This window comes from Rhipicephalus microplus, chromosome 5, assembly GCF_043290135.1.
Source record: "Rhipicephalus microplus isolate Deutch F79 chromosome 5, USDA_Rmic, whole genome shotgun sequence".
Lineage (NCBI taxonomy): Eukaryota > Metazoa > Arthropoda > Arachnida > Ixodida > Ixodidae > Rhipicephalus > Rhipicephalus microplus.
The window spans coordinates 173,803,133-173,824,087 of NC_134704.1; the positions used below are offsets into that span (position 1 = coordinate 173,803,133).

The window sequence follows — 20,955 nt, forward strand, 5'->3', positions numbered from 1 at the left end:
TGTTTGCGCAAAAAAGTCATGAATATTCGAAAACAAAAACTAGAGAGACGTTAGTCTTCACTCTCGAGGCACCGGTGATATTCGAACTCACAATCTCCTGTATACTAGACAGGCGGCTTAACCAACTAAGCCACGGCGCCTGCGCAGCGTCTTGTTCAGGCAGTGACACCATCAGAAGTATTTCGAACTAAACTTCGAAAACAAAAGTACTGAAAGTTGGGCGAGTTCGTACTCGATCATGACTTCTTTGCGCAAACACGTACACGGACACAAGGAAAAGAGGCAAACAACACGGGCGCCCGTGTTGTTTGCCTCTTTTCCTTGTGTCCGTGTACGTGTTTGCGCAAAGAAGTCATGAATGTTCGAAAACAAAAAACTAGATAGACGTTAATCTTGACTCCCGAGGCACCGGTGAGATTCGAACTCACGATTTCTTGTTTACTAGGCAGGCGCTTTAACCAACTGAGCCATAGCGCCTGCGCGGCGTCTCGTTGAGGCAGTGACACCATTAGAACTATTTCGAACTATACTTCGAAAACAAAAAAACTAGAGAGACGTTTGTCTTGACTCTCGGGGCACCGGTGAGATTCGAACTCACGATCTCCGCTTTACTAGACAGGCGCTTGAACCAAATAAGCCACGGCGCCTGCACAGCGTCTTGTTCAGGCAGTCACACCATCAGAAGTCATCATCATCATCAGCCTGACTACGTCCACTGCAGGACAAAGGCCTCTCCCATGTTCCGCCAGTTAACCCGGTCCTGTGCTTGCTGCTTCCAATTTAAACCCGCAAACTTCTTAATCTCATCTGCCCACCTAACCTTCTGTCTCCACTTACCCGCTTCCCTATCTCTGGGAATCCAGTCAGTTACCCTTAATGACCAGCGGTTATCCTGTCTACGCGCTACATGCCCTGCCCATGTCCATTTCTTCTTCTTGATTTCAGCTATGATATCCTTAACCCCCGTTTGTTCCCTAATCCACTCTGCTCTCTTCTTGTCTCTTAAGGTTACACCTACCATTTTTCTTTCCATTGCTCGCTGCGTCGTCCTCAATTTAAGCTGAACCCTCTTTGTAAGTCTCCAGGTTTCTGCTCCGTAACTAAGTATAGGCAAGATACAGCTGTTATATACCTTCCTCTTGAGGGATAGTGGCAATCTACCTGTCATAATTTGAGAGTGCTTGCCGAATGTGCTCCACCTTATTCTTATTCTTCTAGTTACTTCAATCTCGTGGTTCGGCTCTGCGGTTATTACCTGCCCTAAGTAGACATAGTCTTTTACAACTTCAAGTGCACTATTACCTATCTCGAAGCGCTGCTCTTTGCCGAGGTTGTTGTACATTACTTTTGTTTTCTGCAGATTAATTTTAAGACCCACTTTTCTGCTCTCCTTGTCTAACTCCGTAATCATGAGTTGCAATTCGTCCCCCGAGTTACTCAGCAATGCAATGTCATCGGCGAAGCGCAGGTTACTAAGGTATTCTCCATTGACTCTTATCCCTAACTGTTCCCATTCTAGGCTTCTGAAAACCTCCTGTAAGCACGCGGTAAACAGCATTGGGGAAATTGTGTCCCCCTGCCTTACAGCCTTCTTGATTGGTATTCTGTTGCTTTCTCTATGAAGCACTATGGTAGCAGTTGATCCCCTGTAGATTTCTTCCAGAATGTTTATATATACTTCATATACGCCCTGATTCCGCAGTGTTTGCATGACGGCTGATATTTCTACTGAATCAAACGCCTTCTCGTAATCTATGAAGGCTATGTATAGTGGTTGGTTATACTCTGAGCATTTCTCTATTACCTGATTGATAGTATGAATGTGGTCAATTGTTGAGTAGCCTGTTCGAAATCCTGCTTGTTCCTTTGGTTGATTGAATCCTAATGTTTTCTTTACTCTGTTAGCAATTACCTTTGTAAATAGCTTGTATACTACAGAGAGCAAGCTGATCGGCCTGTAATTCTTCAAGTCCTTGTCATCTCCTTTCTTATGTATTAAGATGATGTTAGCGTTCTTCCAAGACTCTGGTACTCTTCCCGCCAGGAGACACCTCGTAAACAGGGTGGCTAGTTTTTCTAACACAATCTGTCCTCCATCTTTCAGCAGATCTGATGTTACCTGATCCTCACCAGCAGCTTTGCCCCTTTGCATGCTCTCCAAAGCTTTTCTGACTTCTTCTATCATTACTGGTGGGGTGTAATCTAGGTTACTGCTAGTTCTTATAGTATTAAGGTCGTGGTTGTCTCGGCTACTGTACAGATCCCTGTAAAACTCCTCAGCTATCTCAACTATCCTATCCATATTGGTAGTTATTTTGCCTTCTTTGTCCCTTAGTGCATACATCCGACTTTTGCCTATCCCAAGTTTCCTCTTCAATGCTTTGACACTTCCTCCGTTTTTGAGAGCGTGTTCAATTCTCTCCATGATGTACCTTCTTACATCGCATACTTTACGTCTATTAATCAACTTCGAAAGCTCTGCCAGTTCTATTTTGTCTGTTGTACTTGACACTTTCATGATTTGACGCTTCTTAATTAGGTTCTTCGTTTCCTGTGCAAGCTTGCCAGTGTCCTGTCTAACTACCCTGCCTCCAACTTCCACTGCACACTCCATAATGATACTCGTCAGATTATCATTCATTGTATCTACGCTAAGGTTGGTTTCCTCACTGAGAGCCGAGTACCTGTTCTGCAGTGACACTCTGAGTTCCTGTACTTTCCCTCTCAGTGCTAGCTGATTGATTGGCTTCTTGCGTATCAAGTTCTGTCGTTCCTTCTTCAAGTCTAGGCGAATTCGAGCCCGTACCATTCTATGGTCACTGCATCTTACCTTGCCAACCACTTCCACATCCTGCACGACTCCTGGGTGTGCAGTCATTATAAAGTCTATTTCGTTCTTATTTTCGCCATTAGGGCTCCTCCATGTCCACTTGCGGTTTTCTCGTTTTCGGTAGAAGGTATTCAAAATCCGTAAATTATTGCGTTCTGCGAATTCTACTAGTAGCTCTCCTCTGGCGTTTCTAGTACCGATGCCATGATCTCCTACTGCCTGGTCTCCAGCCTGCTTCTTCCCTACCTTTGCATTAAAGTCGCCCATCACTATAGTATACTGTGTTTTTACCTTACTCATTGCCGATTCCACGTCTTCATAGAAGCTTTCAACTGAAGCGTCATCATGGCTGGATGTAGGCGCGTAAGCCTGTACTACCTTCATCTTGTATCTTTTATTCAGTTTAATTACGATACCTACCACCCTTTCATTAATGCTATAGTATTCCTCTATGTTGCCAGCTATGTTTCTGTGAATTAGGAACCCCACTCCCAGTTCTCTTCTGTCTGCCAAGCCCCTGTAGCAAAGGACGTGCCCATTCTGTAGCACCGTATAGGCCTCATCTGTCCTCCTAACCTCACTGAGCCCTATTATATCCCATTTAACACCCTCTAGCTCCTCGAATAGTACAGCTAGACTTCCCTCACTAGATAAGGTTCTAGCGTTAAACGTTGCCAAGTTCAGGTTCCAATGGCGGCCTGTCCGGATCCAGAGATTCTTAGCACCCTCTGCTGCGTTGCAGATCTGACCGCCGCCGTGGTCAGTTGCTTCGAAGCTGCTGGGGACTGAGGGCCGTGAGTTATTTGACGTAATCATGTGGGAGGTAGTGGCCAGATACTGCACCAGGGTGGCCAATCCTTCTCTGGTGAGGGAGTGCGTTCTCGGCGGTGTTTGCCGGTGAGGCCGCACCGCAGGCCTCTTAATGCAGTTCCATCAACACGCGGATTTTTTTTTAAATCCGGTTGGGAACTGCGCGGTACCGGGATTTGAACCACGGACCTCTTGCATGCGAGGCGGATGCTCTAACCACTACGCCATCGCCGCACTCCATCAGAAGTATTTCGAACTAAACTTCGAAAACAAAAGTACTGAAAGTTGGGCGAGTTCGTACTTGATCATGACTTCTTTGCGCAAACACGTACACGGACACAAGGAAAAGAGGCAAACAACACGGGCGCCCGTGTTGTTTGCCTCTTTTCCTTGTGTCCGTGTACGTGTTTGCGCAAAGAAGTCATGAATGTTCGAAAACAAAAAACTTGAGAGACGTTAGTCTTGACTCCCGAGGCACCGGTGAGATTCGAACTCACGATCTCCTGTTTACTAGACAGGCGCTTTAACTAACCAAGCCACAGCGCCTGCACAGCGTCTTGTGCAGGCAGTGACACCATCAGAAGTATTTCGAACTATACTTCGAAAACAAAAAACTAGAGAGACGTTAGCCTTGACTCTCGAGGCACCGGTGAGATTCGAACTCACGATCTCCTGTTTACTAGACAGGACTAAGCCACGGTGCCTGCGCAGCATTTTGTTCAGGCAGTGACACCATCAGAAGTATTTCGAACTAAACTTCGAAAACAAAAGTACTGAAAGTTGGGCGAGTTGGTACTCGATCATGAATCCTTTGCGCAAAGACGTACACGGACACAACGAAAAGAGGCAAACAACGCGGGCGCCCGTGTTGTTTGCCTCTTTTCCTTGTGTCCGTGTACGTGTTTGCGCAAAAAAGTCATGAATGTTCGAAAACAAAAAACTAGAGAGACGTCAGTCTTGACTCCCGAGGCACCAGTGAGATTCGACCTCACGATCTCCTGTTTACCAGACAGGCGCTTTAACTAACTAAGCCACGGCGTCTGCAGCGTCTTGTTCAGGCAGTGACACCATCAGAAGTATTTCGAACTATACTTCGAAAACAAAAAACTAGAGAGACGTTAGTCTTGACTCTTGAGGCACCGGTGAGATTCGAACTCATAATCTTTTGTTTACTAGACAGGCGCTTTAACCAACTAAGCCACGGCGCCTGCGCAGCGCCTTGTTCGGGCAGTGACACCATCAAAAGTATTTCGAAATAAACTTAGAAAACAAAAAACTGGAGAGACGTTAGTCTGGACTCCCGAGGCACCGGTGAGATTCGAACTCACGATTTCCTGTTTACTAGACAGGCGCTTTAACTAACTAAGCCACAGCGCCTGCGCAGCGTCTTGTTCAGGCAGTGACACCATCAGAAGCATTTCGAGCTATACTTCGAAAACAAAAAACTAGAGAGACGTTAGTCTTGACTCTCGAGGCACCGGTGAGATTCGAACTCATGATCTCCTGTTTACTAGAAAGGCGCTTTAACTAACTAAGCCACAGCGCCTGCGCAGCGTTTTGTTCAGGCAGTGACACCATCAGAAGTATTTCGAACTAAACTTCGAAAACAAAAGTACTGAAAGTTGGTCGAGTTGGTACTCGATCATGACTTCTTTGTGCAAAGACGTACACAGACACAATAAAAAAGAGGCAAACAACACGGGCGCCCGTGTTGTTTGCCTCTTTTGCTTGTGTCCATGTACGTATTTGCGCAAAAAAGTCATGAATATTCGAAAACAAAAACTAGAGAGACGTTAGTCTTGACTCTCGAGGCACCGGTGAGATTCGAACTCATGATCTCCTGTTTACTAGAAAGGCGCTTTAACCAACTAAGCCACGGCGCCTGCGCAGCGTCCTGTTCAGGCAGTGACACCATCAGAAGTATTTCGAACTAAACTTCGAAAACAAAAGTACTGAAAGTTGGGCGAGTTGGTACTCGATCATGACTTCTTTGTGCAAAGACGTACACGGACACAAGGAAAAGAGGCAAACAACACGGGCGCCCGTGTTGTTTGCCTGTTTTCCTTGTGTTCGTGTACGTGTTTGCGCAAAGAAGTCATGAATGTTCGAAAACAAAAAACTAGAGAGACGTTAGTCTTGACTCCCGAGGCACCGGTGAGATTCGAACTCACGATCTCCTGTTTACTAGACAGGCGCTTTACCTAACTAAGCCACGGCGCCTGCGCAGCGTCTTGTTCAGGCAGTGACACCATCAGAAGTATTTCGAACTAAACTTCGAAAACAAAAAACTAGAGAGACGTTTGTCTTGACTCTCGAGGCACCGGTGAGATTCGAACTCATGATCTCCTGTTTACTAGACCGGCGCTTTAACCAACTAAGCCACGGCGCCTGCGCAGCCTGTTGTTCAGGCAGTGACACCATCAGAAGTATTTCGAACTAAACTTCGAAAACAAAAAATTACAGAGAAATTTGTCTTGTCTCTCGAGGTACTGGTGAGATTCGAGCTCACTATCTCCTGTTTACTAGACAGGTGAGATAACGAACTAAGACACGGTGACTGCGCAGCATCTTCTTCAGGCAGTGATATCATTAAAAGCATTTTAAATTATACTTCAAAAACAATAAAACTAGTAAGACGTTTGTCTTGACTCTAGAGGCACAGGTGAGATTCGAACTCACGATCTTCCTCTTACTAGACAGGCGCTTTAACTAACTAAGCCACAGCGCCTGCGCCGCATCTTGTTCAGGCAGTGACACCATCAGAATTATTTCGAACTAAACTTCGAAAACAAAAAACTAGAGAGACGTTTGTCTTGACTCTCGAGGCACCGGTGAGATTCGAACTCATGATCTCCTGTTTACTAGACAGGCGCTTTAACCATCTAAGCCACGGCGCCTCCGCAGCGTCTTGTTCAGGCAGTGACACCATCAGAAGTATTTCGAACTAAACTTCGAAAACAAAAAACTAGAGAGACGTTTGTCTTGACTCTCGAGGCACCGGTGAGATTCGAACTCACGATCTCCGGTTTACTAGACAGGCGCTTTAACCAAATAAGCCACGGCGCCTGCGCAGCGTCTTGTTCAGGCAGTGACACCATTAGAAGTATTTCGAACAATACTTCGAAAACAAAAAAAAACTAGAGAGACGTTAGTCTTTACTCTCGAGGCACCGGTGAGATTCGAACTCACGATCTCCTGTTTGCTGGACAGGCGCTTTAGCCAACTAAGCCACGGCGCCCGCGCAGCGTCTTGTTCAGGCAGTGACACCATCAGAAGCATTTAGAACTCAACTTCAAAAACAAAAAACTAGACAGACGTTTGTCTTGACTCTCGTGGCACCGGTGAGATTCGAACAAATGATCTCCTGTTTACTAGACATGTGCTTTAACCAACTAAGCCACGGTGCCTGCGCAGCGTCTTGTTCAGGGAGTGACACAAACACAAGTATTTCGAAGTAAACTTCGAAAACAAAAAACTCGAGAGCCATTTGTCTTGACTCTCGAGGCACCGGTGAGATTCGAACTCACGATCTCTTGTTTACTAGACAGGCGCTTTAACTAACTGAGCCACGGCGCCTGCGCAGCGCCTTGTTCAGTCAGTGACACCATCAGAAGTATTTCGAACTAAACTTCGAAAACAAAAAAACTAGAGAGACGTTTGTCTTGACTCTCGAGGCTCTGGTGAGATTTGAACTCATGATGTCCTGTTTACTAGACAAGCGCTTTAACCAACTAAGCCACGGCGCCTGCGCAGCGTCTTGCTCAGGCAGTGACACCATCAGAAGTATTTCGAACTAAACTTCGAAAACAAAAAACTAGAGAGACGTTTGTCTTGACTCTCGAGGCACTGGTGAGATTCGAACTCACGATCTCCTGTTTACTAGACAGGCGCTTTAACTAAAGAAGCATCGGCGCCTGCGCGGCGTCTCGTTGAGGCAGTGACACCATTAGAACTATTTCGAACTATACTTCGAAAACAAAAAAACTAGAGAGACGTTTGTCTTGACTCTCGGGGCACCGGTGAGATTCGAACTCACGATCTCCGGTTTACTAGACAGGCGCTTGAACCAAATAAGCCACGGCGCCTGCACAGCGTCTTGTTCAGGCAGTCACACCATCAGAAGTCATCATCATCATCAGCCTGACTACGTCCACTGCAGGACAAAGGCCTCTCCCATGTTCCGCCAGTTAACCCGGTCCTGTGCTTGCTGCTTCCAATTTAAACCCGCAAACTTCTTAATCTCATCTGCCCACCTAACCTTCTGTCTCCACTTACCCGCTTCCCTTCTCTGGGAATCCAGTCAGTTACCCTTAATGACCAGCGGTTATCCTGTCTACGCGCTACATGCCCTGCCCATGTCCATTTCTTCTTCCTGATTTCAGCTATGATATCCTTAACCCCCGTTTGTTCCCTAATCCACTCTGCTCTCTTCTTGTCTCTTAAGGTTACACCTACCATTTTTCTTTCCATTGCTCGCTGCGTCGTCCTCAATTTAAGCTGAACCCTCTTTGTAAGTCTCCAGGTTTCTGCTCCGTAACTAAGTACAGGCAAGATACAGCTGTTATATACCTTCCTCTTGAGGGATAGTGGCAATCTACCTGTCATAATTTAAGAGTGCTTGCCGAATGTGCTCCACCCCATTCTTATTCTTCTAGTTACTTCAATCTCGTGGTTCGGCTCTGCGGTTATTACCTGCCCTAAGTAGACATAGTCTTTTACAACTTCAAGTGCACTATTACCTATCTCGAAGCGCTGCTCTTTGCCGAGGTTGTTGTACATTACTTTTGTTTTCTGCAGATTAATTTTAAGACCCACTTTTCTGCTCTCCTTGTCTAACTCCGTAATCATGAGTTGCAATTCGTCCCCCGAGTTACTCAGCAATGCAATGTCATCGGCGAAGCGCAGGTTACTAAGGTATTCTCCATTGACTCTTATCCCTAACTGTTCCCATTCTAGGCTTCTGAAAACCTCCTGTAAGCACGCGGTAAACAGCATTGGGGAAATTGTGTCCCCCTGCCTTACAGCCTTCTTGATTGGTATTCTGTTGCTTTCTCTATGAAGCACTATGGTAGCAGTTGATCCCCTGTAGATTTCTTCCAGAATGTTTATATATACTTCATATACGCCCTGATTCCGCAGTGTTTGCATGACGGCTGATATTTCTACTGAATCAAACGCCCTCTCGTAATCTATGAAGGCTATGTATAGTGGTTGGTTATACTCTGAGCATTTCTCTATTACCTGATTGATAGTATGAATGTGGTCAATTGTTGAGTAGCCTGTTCGAAATCCTGCTTGTTCCTTTGGTTGATTGAATTCTAATGTTTTCTTTACTCTGTTAGCAATTACCTTTGTAAATAGCTTGTATACTACAGAGAGCAAGCTGATCGGCCTGTAATTCTTCAAGTCCTTGTCATCTCCTTTCTTATGTATTAAGATGATGTTAGCGTTCTTCCAAGACTCTGGTACTCTTCCCGCCAGGAGACACCTCGTAAACAGGGTGGCTAGTTTTTCTAACACAATCTGTCCTCCATCTTTCAGCAGATCTGATGTTACCTGATCCTCACCAGCAGCTTTGCCCCTTTGCATGCTCTCCAAAGCTTTTCTGACTTCTTCTATCATTACTGGTGGGGTGTAATCTAGGTTACTGCTAGTTCTTATAGTATTAAGGTCGTGGTTGTCTCGGCTACTGTACAGATCCCTGTAAAACTCCTCAGCTATCTCAACTATCCTATCCATATTGGTAGTTATTTTGCCTTCTTTGTCCCTTAGTGCATACATCCGACTTTTGCCTATCCCAAGTTTCCTCTTCAATGCTTTGACACTTCCTCCGTTTTTGAGAGCGTGTTCAATTCTCTCCATGATGTACCTTCTTACATCGCATACTTTACGTCTATTAATCAACTTCGAAAGCTCTGCCAGTTCTATTTTGTCTGTTGTACTTGACACTTTCATGATTTGACGCTTCTTAATTAGGTTCTTCGTTTCCTGTGCAAGCTTGCCAGTGTCCTGTCTAACTACCCTGCCTCCAACTTCCACTGCACACTCCATAATGATACTCGTCAGATTATCATTCATTGTATCTACGCTAAGGTTGGTTTCCTCACTGAGAGCCGAGTACCTGTTCTGCAGTCACACTCTGAGTTCCTGTACTTTCCCTCTCAGTGCTAGCTGATTGATTGGCTTCTTGCGTATCAAGTTCTGTCGTTCCTTCTTCAAGTCTAGGCGAATTCGAGCCCGTACCATTGTATGGTCACTGCATCTTACCTTGCCAACCACTTCCACATCCTGCACGACTCCTGGGTGTGCAGTCATTATAAAGTCTATTTCGTTCTTATTTTCGCCATTAGGGCTCCTCCATGTCCACTTGCGGTTTTCTCGTTTTCGGTAGAAGGTATTCAAAATCCGTAAATTATTGCGTTCTGCGAATTCTACTAGTAGCTCTCCTCTGGCGTTTCTAGTACCGATGCCATAATCTCCTACTGCCTGGTCTCCAGCCTGCTTCTTCCCTACCTTTGCATTAAAGTCGCCCATCACTATAGTATACTGTGTTTTTACCTTACTCATTGCCGATTCCACGTCTTCATAGAAGCTTTCAACTGAAGCGTCATCATGGCTGGATGTAGGCGCGTAAGCCTGTACTACCTTCATCTTGTATCTTTTATTCAGTTTAATTACGATACCTACCACCCTTTCATTAATGCTATAGTATTCCTCTATGTTGCCAGCTATGTTTCTGTGAATTAGGAACCCCACTCCCAGTTCTCTTCTGTCTGCCAAGCCCCTGTAGCAAAGGACGTGCCCATTCTGTAGCACCGTATAGGCCTCATCTGTCCTCCTAACCTCACTGAGCCCTATTATATCCCATTTAACACCCTCTAGCTCCTCGAATAGTACAGCTAGACTTCCCTCACTAGATAAGGTTCTAGCGTTAAACGTTGCCAAGTTCAGGTTCCAATGGCGGCCTGTCCGGATCCAGAGATTCTTAGCACCCTCTGCTGCGTTGCAGATCTGACCGCCGCCGTGGTCAGTTGCTTCGCAGCTGCTGGGGACTGAGGGCCGTGAGTTATTTGACGTAATCATGTGGGAGGTAGTGGCCAGATACTGCACCAGGGTGGCCAATCCTTCTCTGGTGAGGGAGTGCGTTCTCGGCGGTGTTTGCCGGTGAGGCCGCACCGCAGGCCTCTTAATGCAGTTCCATCAACACGCGGATTTTTTTTTAAATCCGGTTGGGAACTGCGCGGTACCGGGATTTGAACCACGGACCTCTTGCATGCGAGGCGGATGCTCTAACCACTACGCCATCGCCGCACTCCATCAGAAGTATTTCGAACTAAACTTCGAAAACAAAAGTACTGAAAGTTGGGCGAGTTCGTACTTGATCATGACTTCTTTGCGCAAACACGTACACGGACACAAGGAAAAGAGGCAAACAACACGGGCGCCCGTGTTGTTTGCCTCTTTTCCTTGTGTCCGTGTACGTGTTTGCGCAAAGAAGTCATGAATGTTCGAAAACAAAAAACTAGAGAGACGTTAGTCTTGACTCCCGAGGCACCGGTGAGATTCGAACTCACGATCTCCTGTTTACTAGACAGGCGCTTTAACTAACCAAGCCACAGCGCCTGCACAGCGTCTTGTGCAGGCAGTGACACCATCAGAAGTATTTCGAACTATACTTCGAAAACAAAAAACTAGAGAGACGTTAGCCTTGACTCTCGAGGCACCGGTGAGATTCGAACTCACGATCTCCTGTTTACTAGACAGGACTAAGCCACGGTGCCTGCGCAGCATTTTGTTCAGGCAGTGACACCATCAGAAGTATTTCGAACTAAACTTCGAAAACAAAAGTACTGAAAGTTGGGCGAGTTGGTACTCGATCATGAATCCTTTGCGCAAAGACGTACACGGACACAACGAAAAGAGGCAAACAACGCGGGCGCCCGTGTTGTTTGCCTCTTTTCCTTGTGTCCGTGTACGTGTTTGCGCAAAAAAGTCATGAATGTTCGAAAACAAAAAACTAGAGAGACGTCAGTCTTGACTCCCGAGGCACCGGTGAGATTCTACCTCACGATCTCCTGTTTACCAGACAGGCGCTTTAACTAACTAAGCCACGGCGTCTGCAGCGTCTTGTTCAGGCAGTGACACCATCAGAAGTATTTCGAACTATACTTCGAAAACAAAAAACTAGAGAGACGTTAGTCTTGACTCTCGAGGCACCGGTGAGATTCGAACTCATAATCTTTTGTTTACTAGACAGGCGCTTTAACCAACTAAGCCACGGCGCCTGCGCAGCGCCTTGTTCGGGCAGTGACACCATCAAAAGTATTTCGAAATAAACTTAGAAAACAAAAAACTGGAGAGACGTTAGTCTGGACCCCCGAGGCACCGGTGAGATTCGAACTCACGATTTCCTGTTTACTAGACAGGCGCTTTAACTAACTAAGCCACAGCGCCTGTGCAGCGTCTTGTTCAGGCAGTGACACCATCAGAAGTATTTCGAGCTATACTTCGAAAACAAAAAACTAGAGAGACGTTAGTCTTGACTCTCGAGGCACCGGTGAGATTCGAACTCATGATCTCCTGTTTACTAGAAAGGCGCTTTAACTAACTAAGCCACAGCGCCTGCGCAGCGTTTTGTTCAGGCAGTGACACCATCAGAAGTATTTCGAACTAAACTTCGAAAACAAAAGTACTGAAAGTTGGTCGAGTTGGTACTCGATCATGACTTCTTTGTGCAAAGACGTACACGGACACAATAAAAAAGAGGCAAACAACACGGGCGCCCGTGTTGTTTGCCTCTTTTGCTTGTGTCCATGTACGTGTTTGCGCAAAAAAGTCATGAATATTCGAAAACAAAAACTAGAGAGACGTTAGTCTTGACTCTCGAGGCACCGGTGAGATTCGAACTCATGATCTCCTGTTTACTAGAAAGGCGCTTTAACCAACTAAGCCACGGCGCCTGCGCAGCGTCTTGTTCAGGCAGTGACACCATCAGAAGTATTTCGAACTGAACTTCGAAAACAAAAGTACTGAAAGTTGGGCGAGTTGGTACTCGATCATGACTTCTTTGTGCAAAGACGTACACGGACAAAAGGAAAAGAGGCAAACAACACGGGCGCCCGTGTTGTTTGCCTGTTTTCCTTGTGTCCGTGTACGTGTTTGCGCAAAGAAGTCATGAATGTTCGAAAACAAAAAACTAGAGAGACGTTAGTCTTGACTCCCGAGGCACCGGTGAGACTCGAACTCACGATCTCCTGTTTACTAGACAGGCGCTTTACCTAACTAAGCCACGGCGCCTGCGCAGCGTCTTGTTCAGGCAGTGACACCATCAGAAGTATTTCGAAATAAACTTCGAAAACAAAAAACTAGAGAGACGTTTGTCTTGACTCTCGAGGCACCGGTTTAGATTCGAACTCATGATCTCCTGTTTACTAGACCGGCGCTTTAACCAACTAAGCCACGGCGCCTGCGCAGCCTGTTGTTCAGGCAGTGACACCATCAGAAGTATTTCGAACTAAACTTCGAAAACAAAAAATTACAGAGAAATTTGTCTTGTCTCTCGAGGTACTGGTGAGATTCGAGCTCACTATCTCCTGTTTACTAGACAGGTGAGATAACGAACTAAGACACGGTGACTGCGCAGCATCTTCTTCAGGCAGTGATATCATTAAAAGCATTTTAAATTATACTTCAAAAACAATAAAACTAGTAAGACGTTTGTCTTGACTCTAGAGGCACAGGTGAGATTCGAACTCACGATCTTCCTCTTACTAGACAGGCGCTTTAACTAACTAAGCCACAGCGCCTGCGCCGCATCTTGTTCAGGCAGTGACACCATCAAAATTATTTCGAACTAAACTTCGAAAACAAAAAACTAGAGAGACGTTTGTCTTGACTCTCGAGGCACCGGTGAGATTCGAACTCATGATCTCCTGTTTACTAGACAGGCGCTTTAACCATCTAAGCCACGGCGCCTCCGCAGCGTCTTGTTCAGGCAGTGACACCATCAGAAGTATTTCGAACTAAACTTCGAAAACAAAAAACTAGAGAGACGTTTGTCTTGACTCTCGAGGCACCGGTGAGATTCGAACTCACGATCTCCGGTTTACTAGACAGGCGCTTTAACCAAATAAGCCACGGCGCCTGCGCAGCGTCTTGTTCAGGCAGTGACACCATTAGAAGTATTTCGAACAATACTTCGAAAACAAAAAAACTAGAGAGACGTTAGTCTTTACTCTCGAGGCACCGGTGAGATTCGAACTCACGATCTCCTGTTTGCTGGACAGGCGCTTTAACCAACTAAGCCACGGCGCCCGCGCAGCGTCTTGTTCAGGCAGTGACACCATCAGAAGCATTTAGAACTAAACTTCGAAAACAAAAAACTAGACAGACGTTTGTCTTGACTCTCGTGGCACCGGTGAGATTCGAACAAATGATCTCCTGTTTACTAGACATGCGCTTTAACCATCTAAGCCACGGCGCCTGCGCAGCGTCTTGTTCAGGGAGTGACACCAACAGAAGTATTTCGAAGTAAACTTCGAAAACAAAAAACTCGAGAGCCGTTTGTCTTGACTCTCGAGGCACCGGTGAGATTCGAACTCACGATCTCTTGTTTACTAGACAGGCGCTTTAACTAACTGAGCCACAGCGCCTGCGCAGCGCCTTGTTCAGTCAGTGACACCATCAGAAGTATATCGAACTAAACTTCGAAAACAAAAAAACTAGAGAGACGTTTGTCTTGACTCTCGAGGCACCGGTGAGATTTGAACTCATGAAGTCCTGTTTACTAGACAGGCGCTTTAACCAACTAAGCCACGGCGCCTGCGCAGCGTCTTGCTCAGGCAGTGACACCATCAGAAGTATTTCGAACTAAACTTCGAAAACAAAAAACTAGAGAGACGTTTGTCTTGACTCTCGAGGCACTGGTGAGATTCGAACTCACGATCTCCTGTTTACTAGACAGGCGCTTTAACTAAAGAAGCATCGGCGCCTGCGCAGCGTCTTGTTCAGGCAGTGACACCATCAGAAGTATTTCGAACTAAACTTCGAAAACAAAAAACTAGAGAGAGGTTTGTCTTTACTCTCGAGGCACCGGTGAAATTCGAACTCACGATTTCTTGTTTACTAGGCAGGCACTTTAACCAACTAAGCCATAGCGCCTGCGCGGCGTCTCGTTGAGGCAGTGACACCATTAGAAGTATTTCGAACTATACTTCGAAAACAAAAAATTACAAAGAAATTTGTCTTGTCTCTCGAGGTACCGGTGAGATTCGAGCTCACTATCTCCTGTTTACTAGACAGGTGAGATTACAAACTAAGACACGGTGACTGCGCAGCATCTTCTTCAGACAGTGACACCATTAGAAGCATTTTAAATTACACTTCAAAAACAAAACAAACTAGAGAGAGGTTTGTCTTGACTCTCGAGGCACCGGTGAGATTCGAACTCACGATCTCCTGTTTACTAGACAGGCGCTTTAACTAGAGAAGCCACGGCGCCTGCGCAGCGTTTTGTTCAGGCAGTGCCACCATCAGAAGTGTTTGGAACTATACTTCGAAAACAAAAAACTAGAGAGACGTTAGTCTTCACACTCGAGGCACCGGTGAGATTCGAACTCACGATCTCCTGTTCACTAGACAGGCGCTTTAACCAACTAAGCCACCTCGCCTGCGCAGCGTCTTGTTAAGGCAGTCACATCATCAGTAGAATTTTGAACTAAGCATCGAAAACAAAAAACTAGAGAGACGGTTGCCTTGACTCTCGAGGCACCGGTGAGATTCGAACTCATGATCTCCTGTTTACTAGACAGGCGCTTTAACCAACTAAGCCATGGCGCCTGCGCAGCGTTTTGTTCAGGCAGTGACACCATCAGAAGTATTTCGAACTAAACTTCGAAAACAAAAGTACTGAAAGTTGGGCGAGTTGGTACTCGATCATGAATCCTTTGCGCAAAGACGTACACGGACACAACGAAAAGAGGCAAACAACGCGGGCGCCCATGTTGTTTGCCTCTTTTCCTTGTGTCCGTGTACGTGTTTGCGCAAAAAAGTCATGAATGTTCGAAAACAAAAAACTAGAGAGACGTCAGTCTTGACTCCCGAGGCACCGGTGAGATTCGACCTCACGATCTCCTGTTTACCAGACAGGCGCTTGAACTAACTAAGCCACGGCGTCTGCAGCGTCTTGTTCAGGCAGTGACACCATCAGAAGTATTTCGAACTATACTTCGAAAACAAAAAACTAGAGAGACGTTAGTCTTGACTCTCGAGGCACCGGTGAGATTCGAACTCATAATCTTTTGTTTACTAGACAGGCGCTTTAACCAACTAAGCCACGGCGCCTGTGCAGCGCCTTGTTCGGGCAGTGACACCATCAAAAGTATTTCGAAATAAACTTAGAAAAGAAAAAACTTGAGAGACGTTAGTCTGGACTCCCGAGGCACCGGTGAGATTCGAACTCACGATTTCCTGTTTACTAGACAGGCGCTTTAACTAACTAAGCCACAGCGCCTGCGCAGCGTCTTGTTCAGGCAGTGACACCATCAGAAGTATTTCGAACTATACTTCGAAAACAAAAGTACTGAAAGTTGGGCGAGTTGGTACTCGATCATGACTTCTTTGTGCAAAGACGTACACGGACACAATAAAAAGAGGCAAACAACACGGGCGCCCGTGTTGTTTGCCTCTTTTGCTTGTGTCCATGTACGTGTTTGCGCAAAAAAGTCATGAATATTCGAAAACAAAAACTAGAGAGACGTTAGTCTTGACTCTCGAGGCACCGGTGAGATTCTAACTTATGATCTCCTGTTTACTAGAAAGGCGCTTTAACCAACTAAGCCACGGCGCCTGCGCAGCGTCTTGTTCAGGCAGTGACACCATCAGAAGTATTTCGAACTAAACTTCGAAAACAAAAGTACTGAAAGTTGGGCGAGTTGGTACTCGATCATGACTTCTTTGTGCAAAGACGTACACGGACACAAGGAAAAGAGGCAAACAACACGGGCGCCCGTGTTGTTTGCCTCTTTTCCTTGTGTCCGTGTACGTGTTTGCGCAAAGAAGTCATGAATGTTCGAAAACAAAAAAACTAGAGAGACGTTAGTCTTGACTCCCGAGGCACCGGTGAGATTCGAACTCACGATCTCCTGTTTACTAGACAGGCGCTTTACCTAACTAAGCCACGGCGCCTGCGCAGCGTCTTGTTCAGGCAGTGACACCATCAGAAGTATTTCGAACTAAACTTCGAAAACAAAAAACTAGAGAGACGTTTGTCTTTACTCTCGAGCACCGGTGAGATTCGAACTCATGATCTCCTGTTTACTAGACCGGCGCTTTAACCAACTAAGCCACGGCGCCTGCGCAGCCTGTTGTTCAGGCAGTGACACCATCAAAAGTATTTCGAACTAAACTTCGAAAACAAAAAATTACAGAGAAATTTGTCTTGTCTCTCGAGGTACTGGTGAGATTCGAGCTCACTATCTCCTGTTTACTAGACAGGTGAGATAACGAACTAAGGCACGGTGACTGCGCAGCATCTTCTTCAGGCAGTGATATCATTAAAAGCATTTTAAATTATACTTCAAAAACAATAAAACTAGTAAGACGTTTGTCTTGACTCTAGAGGCACAGGTGAGATTCGAACTCACGATCTTCCTCTTACTAGACAGGCGCTCTAACTAACTAAGCCACAGCGCCTGCGCCGCATCTTGTTCAGGCAGTGACACCATCAGAATTATTTCGAACTAAACTTCGAAAACAAAAAACTAGAGAGACGTTTGTCTTGACTCTCGAGGCACCGGTGAGATTCGAACTCATGATCTCCTGTTTACTAGACAGGCGCTTTAACCATCTAAGCCACGGCGCCTCCGCAGCGTCTTGTTCAGGCAGTGACACCATCAGAAGTATTTCGAACTAAACTTCGAAAACAAAAAACTAGAGAGACGTTTGTCTTGACTCTCGAGGCACCGGTGAGATTCGAACTCACGATCTCCGGTTTACTAGACAGGCGCTTTAACCAAATAAGCCACGGCGCCTGCGCAGCGTCTTGTTCAGGCAGTGACACCATTAGAAGTATTTCGAACAATACTTCGAAAACAAAAAAAACTAGAGAGACGTTAGTCTTTACTCTCGAGGCACCGGTGAGATTCGAACTCACGATCTCCTGTTTGCTGGACAGGCGCTTTAACCAACTAAGCCACGGCGCCCGCGCAGCGTCTTGTTCAGGCAGTGACACCATCAGAAGCATTTAGAACTAAACTTCGAAAACAAAAAACTAGACAGACGTTTGTCTTGACTCTCGTGGCACCGGTGAGATTCGAACAAATGATCTCCTGTTTACTAGACATGCGCTTTAACCATCTAAGCCACGGCGCCTGCGCAGCGTCTTGTTCAGGGAGTGACACCAACAGAAGTATTTCGAAGTAAACTTCGAAAACAAAAAACTCGAGGGCCGTTTGTCTTGACTCTCGAAGCACCGGTGAGATTCGAACTCACGATCTCTTGTTTACTAGACAGGCGCTTTAACTAACTGAGCCACAGCGCCTGCGCAGCGCCTTGTTCAGTCAGTGACACCATCAGAAGTATTTCGAACTAAACTTCGAAAACAAAAAAACTAGAGAGACGTTTGTCTTGACTCTCGAGGCACCGGTGAGATTTGAACTCATGATGTCCTGTTTACTAGACAGGCGCTTTAACCAACTAAGCCACGGCGCCTGCGCAGCGTCTTGCTCAGGCAGTGACACCATCAGAAGTATTTCGAACTAAACTTCGAAAACAAAAAACTAGAGAGACGTTTGTCTTGACTCTCGAGGCACTGGTGAGATTCGAACTCACGATCTCCTGTTTACTAGACAGGCGCTTTAACTAAAGAAGTATCGGCGCCTGCGCAGCGTCTTGTTCAGGCAGTGACACCATCAGAAGTATTTCGAACTAAACTTCGAAAACAAAAAAACTAGAGAGAGGTTTGTCTTTACTCTCGAGGCACCGGTGAGATTCGAACTCACGATTTCTTGTTTACTAGGCAGGCACTTTAACCAACTAAGCCATAGCGCCTGCGCGGCGTCTCGTTGAGGCAGTGACACCATTAGAAGTATTTCGAACTATACTTCGAGAAAACAAAAAATTACAAAGAAATTTGTCTTGTCTCTCGAGGTACCGGTGAGATTCGAGCTCACTATCTCCTGTTTACTAGACAGGTGAGATTACAAACTAAGACACGGTGACTGCGCAGCATCTTCTTCAGGCAGTGACACCATTAGAAGCATTTTAAATTACACTTCAAAAACAAAAAAACTAGAGAGAGGTTTGTCTTGACTCTCGAGGCACCGGTGAGATTCGAACTCACGATCTCCTGTTTACTAGACAGGCGCTTTAACTAGAGAAGCCACGGCGCCTGCGCAGCGTTTTGTTCAGGCAGTGACACCATCAGAAGTATTTGGAACTATACTTCGAAAACAAAAAACTAGAGAGACGTTAGTCTTCACACTTGAGGCACCGGTGAGATTCGAACTCACGATCTCCTGTTCACTAGACAGGCGCTTTAACCAACTAAGCCACCGCGCCTGCGCAGCGTCTTGTTAAGGCAGTCACATCATCAGAAGAATTTTGAACTAAGCATCGAAAACAAAAAACTAGAGAGACGGTTGCCTTGACTCTCGAGGCACCGGTGAGATTCGAACTCATGATCTCCTGTTTACTAGACAGGCGCTTTAACCAACTAAGCCACGGCGCCTGCGCAGCGATTTGTTCAGGCAGTGACACCATCAGAAGTATTTCGAACTAAACTTTGAAAACAAAAGTACTGAAAGTTGGGCGAGTTGGTACTCGATCATGGCTTCTTTGCGCAAAGACGTACACGGACACAAGAAAAAAAGGCAAACAACTCGGGCGCCCGTGTTGTTTGCCTCTTTTGCTTGTGTCCATGTACGTGTTTGCGCAAAAAAGTCATGAATATTCGAAAACAAAAACTAGAGAGATGTTAGTCTTGACTCTCGAGGCACCGGTGATATTCGAACTCACAATCTCCTGTATACTAGACAGGCGGTTTAACCAACTAAGCCACGGCGCCTGCGCAGCGTCTTGTTCAGGCAGTGACACCATCAGAAGTATTTCGAACTAAACTTCGAAAACAAAAGTACTGAAAGTTGGGCGAGTTCGTACTTGATCATGACTTCTTTGCTCAAACACGTACACGGACACAAGGAAAAGAGGCAAACAACACGGGCGCCCGTGTTGTTTGCCTCTTTTCCTTGTGTCCATGTACGTGTTTGCGCAAAAAAGTCATGAATATTCGAAAACAAAAACTAGAGAGACGTTAGTCTTGACTCCCGAGGCACCGGTGAGATTCGAACTCACGATCTCCTGTTTACTAGACAGGCGCTTTACCTAACTAAGCCACGGCGCCTGCGCAGCGTCTTGTTCAGGCAGTGACACCATCAGAAGTATTTCGAACTAAACTTCGAAAACAAAAACTAAAGAGACGTTTGTCTTGACTCTCGAGGCACCGGTGAGATTCGAACTCATGATCTCCTGTTTACTAGACCAGCGCTTTAACCAACTAAGCCACGGCGCCTGCGCAGCCTGTTGTTCAGGCAGTGACACCATCAGAAGTATTTCGAACTAAACTTCGAAAACAAAAAATTACAGAGAAATTTGTCTTGTCTCTCGAGGTACTGGTGAGATTCGAGCTCACTATCTCCTGTTTACTAGACAGGTGAGATAACGAACTAAGACACGGTGACTGCGCAGCATCTTCTTCAGGCAGTGATATCATTAAAAGCATTTTAAATTATACTTCAAAAACAAAAAAACAAGTAAGACGTTCGTCTTGACTCTCGAGGCACAGGTGAGATTCGAACTCACGATCTTCCTCTTACTAGACATGCGCTTTAACCAACTAAGCCACGGCGCCTGCGCAGCGTCTTGTTCGGGCAGTGACACCAACAGAAGTATTTCGAAGTAAACTTCGAAAACAAAAAACTAGAGAGCCGTTTGTCTTGACTCTCGAGGCACCGGTGAGATTCGAACTCACGATCTCTTGTTTACTAGACAGGCGCTTTAACTAACTGAGCCACGGCGCCTGCGCAGCGCCTTGTTCAGTCAGTGACACCATCAGAAGTATTTCGAACTAAACTTAGAAAACAACAAAACTAGAGAGACGTTTGTCTTGACTCTCGAGGCACCGGTGAGATTCGAACTCATGATGTCCTGTTTACTAGACAGGCGCTTTAACCAACTAAGCCACGGCGGCTGCAGCGTCTTGTTCAGGCAGTGACACCATCAGAAGTATTTCGAACTATACTTCGAAAACAAAAAACTAG

The 20,955-nt window shown here is 45.9% G+C and overlaps 14 non-coding genes across 14 annotated transcripts; all 14 read right to left on the reverse strand.

Annotated features, from left to right (window-relative positions):
• Nucleotides 1-5,786: 5,786 nt before the first annotated feature.
• On the reverse strand, nt 5,787-5,860 carry TRNAT-AGU (transfer RNA threonine (anticodon AGU)). The gene has a single exon. It is a non-coding gene; the product is annotated as a tRNA-Thr (tRNA).
• A 603-nt stretch (nt 5,861-6,463) lies between these two features.
• On the reverse strand, nt 6,464-6,537 carry TRNAT-AGU (transfer RNA threonine (anticodon AGU)). Its single transcript has one exon. It is a non-coding gene; the product is annotated as a tRNA-Thr (tRNA).
• Nucleotides 6,538-6,804: 267 nt separating this feature from the next.
• TRNAA-AGC (transfer RNA alanine (anticodon AGC)) lies at nt 6,805-6,878 on the reverse strand. Its single transcript has one exon. It is a non-coding gene; the product is annotated as a tRNA-Ala (tRNA).
• Nucleotides 6,879-12,863: 5,985 nt separating this feature from the next.
• TRNAT-AGU (transfer RNA threonine (anticodon AGU)) lies at nt 12,864-12,937 on the reverse strand. The gene has a single exon. It is a non-coding gene; the product is annotated as a tRNA-Thr (tRNA).
• A 604-nt stretch (nt 12,938-13,541) lies between these two features.
• TRNAT-AGU (transfer RNA threonine (anticodon AGU)) lies at nt 13,542-13,615 on the reverse strand. The gene has a single exon. It is a non-coding gene; the product is annotated as a tRNA-Thr (tRNA).
• A 265-nt stretch (nt 13,616-13,880) lies between these two features.
• On the reverse strand, nt 13,881-13,954 carry TRNAA-AGC (transfer RNA alanine (anticodon AGC)). The gene has a single exon. It is a non-coding gene; the product is annotated as a tRNA-Ala (tRNA).
• A 1,450-nt stretch (nt 13,955-15,404) lies between these two features.
• TRNAT-AGU (transfer RNA threonine (anticodon AGU)) lies at nt 15,405-15,478 on the reverse strand. Its single transcript has one exon. It is a non-coding gene; the product is annotated as a tRNA-Thr (tRNA).
• A 1,273-nt stretch (nt 15,479-16,751) lies between these two features.
• On the reverse strand, nt 16,752-16,825 carry TRNAT-AGU (transfer RNA threonine (anticodon AGU)). The gene has a single exon. It is a non-coding gene; the product is annotated as a tRNA-Thr (tRNA).
• A 602-nt stretch (nt 16,826-17,427) lies between these two features.
• TRNAT-AGU (transfer RNA threonine (anticodon AGU)) lies at nt 17,428-17,501 on the reverse strand. Its single transcript has one exon. It is a non-coding gene; the product is annotated as a tRNA-Thr (tRNA).
• A 266-nt stretch (nt 17,502-17,767) lies between these two features.
• On the reverse strand, nt 17,768-17,841 carry TRNAA-AGC (transfer RNA alanine (anticodon AGC)). The gene has a single exon. It is a non-coding gene; the product is annotated as a tRNA-Ala (tRNA).
• A 434-nt stretch (nt 17,842-18,275) lies between these two features.
• TRNAT-AGU (transfer RNA threonine (anticodon AGU)) lies at nt 18,276-18,349 on the reverse strand. Its single transcript has one exon. It is a non-coding gene; the product is annotated as a tRNA-Thr (tRNA).
• Nucleotides 18,350-19,124: 775 nt separating this feature from the next.
• On the reverse strand, nt 19,125-19,198 carry TRNAT-AGU (transfer RNA threonine (anticodon AGU)). Its single transcript has one exon. It is a non-coding gene; the product is annotated as a tRNA-Thr (tRNA).
• Nucleotides 19,199-19,293: 95 nt separating this feature from the next.
• On the reverse strand, nt 19,294-19,367 carry TRNAT-AGU (transfer RNA threonine (anticodon AGU)). Its single transcript has one exon. It is a non-coding gene; the product is annotated as a tRNA-Thr (tRNA).
• Nucleotides 19,368-19,965: 598 nt separating this feature from the next.
• On the reverse strand, nt 19,966-20,039 carry TRNAT-AGU (transfer RNA threonine (anticodon AGU)). The gene has a single exon. It is a non-coding gene; the product is annotated as a tRNA-Thr (tRNA).
• Nucleotides 20,040-20,955: the final 916 nt, after the last annotated feature.